Source organism: Etheostoma cragini, chromosome 4 (genome assembly GCF_013103735.1).
Source record: "Etheostoma cragini isolate CJK2018 chromosome 4, CSU_Ecrag_1.0, whole genome shotgun sequence".
In the NCBI taxonomy this organism is placed as follows: Eukaryota; Metazoa; Chordata; class Actinopteri; order Perciformes; family Percidae; genus Etheostoma; species Etheostoma cragini.
The window spans coordinates 24,795,444-24,803,712 of record NC_048410.1 but is presented as its reverse complement, the minus strand read 5'-3'; the positions used below and the strand labels follow the sequence as shown (position 1 = coordinate 24,803,712).

General features: G+C 40.7%; 1 protein-coding gene and 1 long non-coding RNA gene across 3 annotated transcripts in view; both read left to right on the top strand.

Annotated features, from left to right (window-relative positions):
- Positions 1-8,269, top strand: part of LOC117943172 (receptor-type tyrosine-protein phosphatase gamma-like) — a 455,813-nt gene that overhangs the window by 23,915 nt on the left and 423,629 nt on the right. The gene's annotated exons all lie outside the window — the stretch shown is intronic.
- Positions 1-8,269, top strand: part of LOC117943200 — a 10,742-nt gene that overhangs the window by 139 nt on the left and 2,334 nt on the right. The window contains exon 2 of the long non-coding RNA XR_004656312.1: positions 6,979-6,982. This is a non-coding gene — a long non-coding RNA (uncharacterized LOC117943200). The remainder of the gene's footprint in view (positions 1-6,978; positions 6,983-8,269) is intronic.

Below are 8,269 nucleotides of genomic sequence, written 5' to 3'. Positions count from 1 at the left end.
CAAATGACCCGAACACCACAAAAGTCATTTTTTTCACCAGAGCACTTTATAATTTAGTAAAAAAAAAAAAAAAAATTTACTTTGTTTAAATGAAAGTCCCTGACAAAGTCAAAAAGTTTCAACTCAAAAAACAAATGTATGAAGTGCTTTTATGCATGTTAAAACTCAAAACGGGTCCGTCGGGACCCTAACACCATAGGAAGGTTAAAAAGTGAGACACATAGGGACAGCTCTTTATTACCGGGGTTGATTTGAAACAATGTCTTTAGATTTGTATCCCAGAGTGCATGCAGGCCGCTTTGCGCTCACAGGTATGTCCGTGAAATCATCTATTTGATCAAAGACGGGCTGGATTTGAGCTGCTATCGCACACAGGAGTATGGGGATTGCAGCGAATCAAAGGCATGACGTTCTCAGCGCGCCAGATTCTGGACTCCCCGCTCAGCCAGGGAGTGAGCCTGAACCTTATCAGGTTGATCCAACCTTGGCCTGCCGCAGCTGCTTGCCTGGGCGGCCGGTGCTACTGTGCCTTTGGAAGTGTTTTCAAAGACCTGTCTCTGATGTGGGACTGGAGCGGGTGTGAGCTGCTGCTGATGGAGCCGACTGGTGGCTCCTGATACTCGCTCCCCTTTGCAAATAAAGAGTCTCTCCCGCACAGTATTGCAATGCTAATTCTAAATTTGAAAGTGAAAACTTTGTCAGCTATCGTACATGCAAAATATCTTTTTTTAATCTATTTTATATCCAACATGGAAATTATTCCAGCCCAGCACATCAAGCATTGATTGGCTCAACACACAAACACTTTTTCAGACAATATATGTATTTCTAAGATTATTTATGATCTTACTAAAATGCTCAGTTTGGGATAATTTTGACATATCAAGCCATTTTCTAATTAACTCAAAGATTATACTTTCTCAAAAACACAACTCACATTTTCAGACAAAATATTATTTTCTTGTCCTTTTAAGAAAACAGGTATATATCTTGTTCGATATATCAAATGGTTATTTTGTGAATACAACCTTGTATCATCATAATAAATCACGTACATAATGGTTATACATGGAATTTCTGTTCTCTTTTGTGACACCTCTTTTTCTCAATGATGAAATCCATTTGAAGAGTCAGTGATGTACAAAAGCCAACTATAGTGACATGTCATTTCAATTAAATCAAATTCAATCTATTTATAGTATCAAATCATAACAAAAGATTGGCCACATTATAATTTAGAAAGCCCCAACAATTCTAGTAATTCCCCCAAGAGCAAGCAATTAGTGCATGCGACAGTGGCGATGAAGAACTCCTTTTAGGAAGAAACCTCGGACAGACCCAGGCTCTTGGTAGGGGGTGTCTGACGGTGCCGGTTGGGGGTGTGATGCACAGTGGCAACAATAGTCACAGTAAAGATGGAATGGAACAGTGACAACAAATGGTAGTAGTAGTAGTTCATATCCTGGCAGGGCACTACAGGGCGTTACAGGGTGCAGCGTGGCATAGCAAGGCATGGGTGGACGTAGCAGGATGCAGCAGTGTTCAGCAGGATGCAGCCGGACACTGCACAGAATAGCAGGGTGTAGCAGGGAGTGCAGCAGGACCACGGAGAGAGCTGCAAACAAGATCTAGCTGCAATCCTAATCCAAAGAAATATGCTGAGCGAAAAGAAAACATAAGGACTCCGGGGAGTAAACTCCCCAGAACTAGGTCCGTAACAAGCCTTTCTGGGGCAGGACACACACAAATGGATGGACACAAACGGAAAGGGAGAGGAAGGAGCAGCTCAGTGTGTCAAAGGAAGGAAGGAAATCCCCAGGCAGACCAGAACTACTACAGCATAACTAAGAGAGACAGGTTAAGAAGAGGTGCTTGGTCAGGCTAGAAGTCTCCCCAGCCGGATCTGGATTTACTGTCTTGCTCCCTCTACTTTTATGATATTATTGATTATATGGTAGATGAATCTGACGACTATGATAGAAGCAGCTAGGCGGACGCTCCTCACTCCTTAACTATAACCTTTATGAAAGAGGAGGGTTTTCAGGTTATTCTTAAATGTGGCGGTGGTTTCTGCCCCCCCAAACTCAGACTGGGAGAGAGTAGCCTAATAGCTGAAGACTCTGGCTCCCAACCTACTTTTAGAGACTCTAGGAACAACAAGTAACTCTGAATTCTGGGAGCGTAGCTCTAGTGAGACAATAAGGCACTTAGAGCTCTTCAAGATAAAATGATGCTTCACCTTTTAAAGCTGTGTAGGTCTGAAGAAGGATTTTAGAGTCTTAAGGGACTTATTTGAGTATCCTGATAATAAATAATTGCAGTAGTCAAGCCTGGAAGTAGCAAATGCATGGACTTGTTTTTCAGCATTGTTTTGAAACAGGATTTTCCTAATTTTGTCAAAGTTAAGAATAACATTAGATTTGTTTTAGATGGGTGTTAAAGGATATATCCCCATCAAAAATAACTCCTAGATTTCTGACAAGATTTCTAGTGCTGGAGGCCAGGACAATACCACCCAGAGTATCTATTTCTTTAGATTGAAAAGGTGAAAAGGTGTGTAGGGCCCAACTCCAAGTTTGTTGGAGTTTAACATCAGAAAATTGTAAGTCATCCAGGCTTTTACATCTATAAAGCATGCTTGAAGTTTAGCTAACTGACTGGTTTCGTTGGGGTTGATTGACAAGTGCGAGTCATCCTCATAAAAATTAAAGTTAATTGAGTGTTTCCTTATAATATTGCTGAGAGGAAGTATATACAAGGAGGATAGAACTGGTTCAAGCACTAAGCCTTGTGGAACGCCATGACCAGCTTCAGCGTACTTTAGGATTAGGATAATTTAGGAGGATTTATCATTAACATTAACAAATTGAGATTGATCAGTGAAATATGACTTAAACCAGCTTAGTGTGATTCCTTTAATTCCAAATAAATGTTCCCGTCTCTGTTACAGGACGGTATGGTCAATGGTGTTGAATGCAGCAATAAGATCTGGTAAAACAAGTACAGCAACAAGTCCTTTGTCAGCAGCAGTTAGAAGGTCATTAGTCATTTCCACCAGTACTGTCTCGTATAGTGTGCTATGATGCTTTGTAAATCCTGACTGAAAGTCCTCAAGTAAACTATTGCCATGTAGAAAATCACATAAGTGATAAGCGCCTACCTTCTCAAGGATCTTGGAGAGAAAGGGAAGATTAGATATAGGTCTATAGTTTGCTAAATCCTCAGGTTCGAGGGTGTTGTTTTTCAGGAGAGATTATATCATGGCTACTTTAAAGGGCTGCGGTACATAACCGGTTAATAATGACATATTGATCATATCCAGTAATGGAGTTCTAACCAACGCTTCTTTAAGTAGCCTTGTTGGGATGGGGTCTAAGAGACAGGTAGATTGCTTAGCTGAAGAGACCTTTGACATTAATTGTTTAAGGTCTATAGGACAGAAAGAGTCAGTGTTTAAAGGTGAACCGTTAGAAGTTGAAGGCAAAGGAGATGAATTTTATCTCTAAATAAACTTAAATTGTGATGCCTTATGCCAGCACAAGGTCGAGGACTTTAAGGAATATACGTATCAAAAACAAAACTCTGAAAGTTCAGATAAAAATTCTGTATATGGTATATATAGGTTTTTATTTCCAGTGGAATAACTAATCTCACATGTCAAAACCAAAATTACTCATTAACATTCTCACATACTGGGCATGAACAGGAGGCAGCATTTATATTCCGCCCATTTTTGGAGTTGTCATGTAACGTTTATAGCTTAGTCTCAGAGAACGAGACATCCTGACCCATAAGACCCAATCAGGCGATTTTCCCTTGAGTCATTTCTCTAGAGCCGCTGACTCAAGCCATTTGCCAATCCACTGTGGTATCACCAAAATGCATTTGTTGTACACAGTACAATCTCTCATTATTTGCGGAGAAGTTTTTAGTTTTTTACCAAACCCCTCTTGTTCTCTCCCTCGCCTGCTATCATTATGGGAGTATGGGAGCTTATCAGGCTTTAAAATGAACTGGTCAAAGTCTGCACTACTTAATTTAAATGACTCAACTCAACCATCTCTGCTAACATCCCATTTGTTAAGCAATTTACATATTTAGGAATTGAGGTCTTCCACTGCTTAAACCAGATTATTTAACATAACTATTCTGCTGCTCTGAACAGCGTTTTGAAAGATATGGATTGGTCTCCCTATGTCTATTCAAGCCCATATCTCAGAGGATAAAATGCAAATTACAGTCAGCTGTCTAAATTTATCTGGAAAGGCATGTGGCCGCAACTTAAGATGTCTTTTCTACAGAGGAAGAAAGAGGATGGTAGCCTCTCAGTTCCCACCTTCAAACATTAACTCTGGTCCTTTGGTTTAAGACCCCTTCTTACTTGGTTTGGTCCAGATGTGTCTGTCTGCTGGCATACCTTAGAGAGTGCTGTGACAGAACCTTGGTCACTCCAGGACGTTCTTTTTGCCAATGTTTCTATAAAACAGGGCCAGTTATGCTTTGGTCCCATTATCTGTCATCTTATGAAAACTTGGAGATTAGCTGAAATTTCTTTTTTTCCCCATTATTCAATAATACAGCACTCCTGATTGGTGGGAAGCCACTATGGGATCAAAGGGGAGTTCTTTGTCCAAAAGATTTTTTTTGTGAGGTTGGCTTGTTACCCTTCTTTGACTTACAAAATGTATTTAGTCTACCATGTTCCTTTTTTGTCATTTACCTTCAGTTAAGGTCTGCTCTTCAGGCATACTGTGTTCCTTGGCAGAGGCCTTTGTCCATCTATCCTATTTGGAAGTTATTTACTGGGCAGCCTAAAGACTGCGACATGGTATCCAGGCTATATGAGTTGTTAGTGATATCTGGAAGCTCTGCCTTTCCGATTGAGAGGATCTGGGTACGTGATTACCCAGGCCTGAGTGTTGATCTTGACGGGCATTATGTATGGTCTAACATTCCAGAAGTATCACACAATCCAGACCATCAGCAGATTCACTACAGTTTCATTCTTAGGACATACAGTATCTCACCCCTCATGAAAATAACTAACAGCCCTTTATGCACTTTCTGCCCAAGGTATATTTGTTCATACATTCTCGAAGTGTTCCCCCATTGGTCAGTTCTGCAACAATATTGCATCCAAAATTTCCACCTTGATTAATTTTACTGTGCCTGTTACTGTCAATTTTGGATTCTGAATTACCTCAGTCAGGCTTTCCGTTTTCTAAAGCTCAAAAATGTTGTGCTTGTGCTTGTGTTTGCTGGACTTACAGCTGCTAAGTGAATGATTGCAGCCTGTTGGAAGCCACCTCATGACTAATCTGTTCATTCATGGATCCTTTCGTTTTTGGATGTCACTACGTGGAACTCTCTACGACTTGTGTAGGTGGAGCCTCGGGGAAGACTTTGGAGACTTGGCACAGCATTGCTGAGTCCTTAAGGTCAATGTTCTAGCCTTTTCTTTTGTTTGCGTGTGTGATTGGTCCCTTGTCTTGTGTATCTTTGTGTGTGTTTGTGTGTGTGTGTACGTGTGTGTGTGTGTCTCCCTCCCTCCCCTTTTTCCTCTCTGTGTTTTTTGGGCCCTGGAACGCAATCCTATGTCCCAGCGCGTTGTTTGTAACTGTTTGTGAATATTACTAATGACTAACCTGCAGTATTCCTGCTTTCTCAGCCAACTCAAAGTACATTCTAAACTGAATCTTACATACATTTTAATAAATGTAGTTAATGTGACATGTTACAAGTTATACCTAATTAATTTGAGGGTTTGATGCATTCAGATTCCATAAAATGAACACCCAATCCTAGTTAGCAATCAGCTTTGGCTATTAATTTGCTAAATTTAAGCATATGCAATAGTTTTTCCATCCATGTAACATTATTTAACCTCATTGGTTTGCGTTTGATAAAAGCATGAATTAGATGTTACATGTGTGAAAGGCCAGATCTTTCAGCATCCTTTCGTCACATCTGCACTCATTCTCTTCCTCGTCCAAGATGTGAAGGAAAGAAAAAAACAAAGGATGACATTCAGCAGTAAGTGATGGGACGGAGGGGGAGCAAGCACAAAGAGGCTAAAGATAATGGATGTGAATTGGATTAAATGGGCTGGGTGGAGAACATTAGCAGTTAGGTCAGAGCTGCTATTGTAGTGTGAGTCACTCCCTCCACTTCTAATCTCTCTAATTAGGCCTCATCGGCGTTAGCCAGCACCTCCCCTCCTCCCCTCCGCCCTCCCTTCACATCCATCCCAGATCCAGGGAGGATGGATGGAGAATGGACAGCTCGGAGGTGGACCAAAGTTATGCGACAGTTCATTTGGGCTGAGTGTAGAACCTCAATACTTTCTGAGTAAAGGCTGTCCATTAAATCCAATATATGGAATTACCAACATTATTAATCTTTCCAGAACATTAACCCTAGGAACCTGATAGACAGAATTGTTCTTTTGTCTAAAATTGAAAATTTATTTTAACAGTCATAACTTAAGCCCTATTCATACGAAATTAGTATTACCTGGTGACCTCTAGTCATTTGTAATAAGGACGGAGGTTACTGTGATCTTCATTCCATTACATTTTTTCGAGGTTCTTGAAGGGTTCTCCAAAGGTTTCTTGTTTCCCAATCGGCTTTTTTCCCTCTGCCAAAAAGACAGATAGGGCTGTGTCACGATCAACCTTGTCTGGACCACTGTCCGGCCAGAGACCTTTGCCCTGAGTGGACGCGCTCCCTGCGGCTGGGTCCAGGGGCTGGCGGTGATGCTGTGTGGGAGTCACCGTGTTGGGGATGATAGGGTATGGGCCTCTGGTAACCTCTACCAAGCCTGGTCCAAAAAGATACCAATCCCCGACCGCGCCCTTGTAGTCCTCCAGGTACCCTACTCTTGGGTTACTAATAGCCTATGTTAGTAAATCAGAGTAAAAGCAGGCTTAGCTTATCCCGCATGAATGCGCCACACAAAGGGCTTTCATGCTTGGGGAGCAGAGTTCTTGTCCCGGAAGAATTTAAGGGAAAAACAGAAGACTTTGGGAGTACTACTGAAGTGTTTTAACTCAAAACTACACTCTTTTTTGGCTAAACTTAACCGTCTAACTTTACTGTCGTTGGCACATGACAACAACATGTCATCTTTATGTGGCTGAACTCATCCATCACGGCCGCTGTCACAGTGACTGGTACCCAGTGACCAGTACCCGGCTCACAGTCCCCCTTAGTCGGCTAAACTCAAGCGCAGCGTTCACTAAAACGAACTTAACCTCATGGTGCTTTGTACCCGGGAAATTTCCTCTGCAAGAAAAATAAATATAAAAAGATCCATGGAAATGAGCTTTCAATTACTGTTTCTATTTGATTGTAGATTGTAAGCAGGGGCCCGTTAACATGGTTCTTGTGTCCCTAACACACTGACATGGTTCTCTATCCATGCATATACAAATAAAAAAACATAGTACAGTAGTAACTCTAACCACAACTTCAACCGGCCGATGTGCCCACAGTCATGACAAGGAGCCCCCATAATCTGTATCTGGTTAGACTATAATTAATTGTGGCAAACACATCAGTCATAGAGGAAAGGAAAGGAAATGGCATGCGCCAATGTATTACAAAACATGGTATCATCCTATTTATTATATGTCATTCATTTTTTCATGACAAATGTAAAATCTAATGGATCATGGCATTTACAGAGTTTCACATCCTACTGCTAATCCTATTCAGAACATCAATTGAGCGCAGTCCATTGCACCATATGTTTAGAAAACAGCTCAAAGTGGTTTTGAATGCTTAAATGATTATTTGTGGATTCAACTTTTCACTTGTACTTTTTGGTTAGTTACATTTGGGTTCAGAGATGGCCGAAAACTAGTACGTGAATAATTTGTGCCTGAAGTAAAAAGGCAGACTTTTCTATTTGCAGCTTTTCATAAAAGACTATTGCTTTCTTTCCTTTAGTTTTTTTTAACAGAACATATGGTTTTAAAGACCTCACTCTAGAAAATAATCAACTATCAACAATAAAGAATGACCTTGCAGAGGGAAAAAGACTTGCACGTATACCACTCCCCAGTGTTTGTACGTCCAATTATTGGATCATTTACAGCCATGATTGAACAGGAAATTAACACAACTTATTTCTGAGTCAGATTCCTTTTCGTAGCCTCAATGTGTTTGTGTCAACTCATCAATATGTATGCTATTGTAAGATGAGATTTATTTTGTGAATATTTAGTTAACAAATATATTTCCATCAGTTGTAGCGTCACAGTGTATT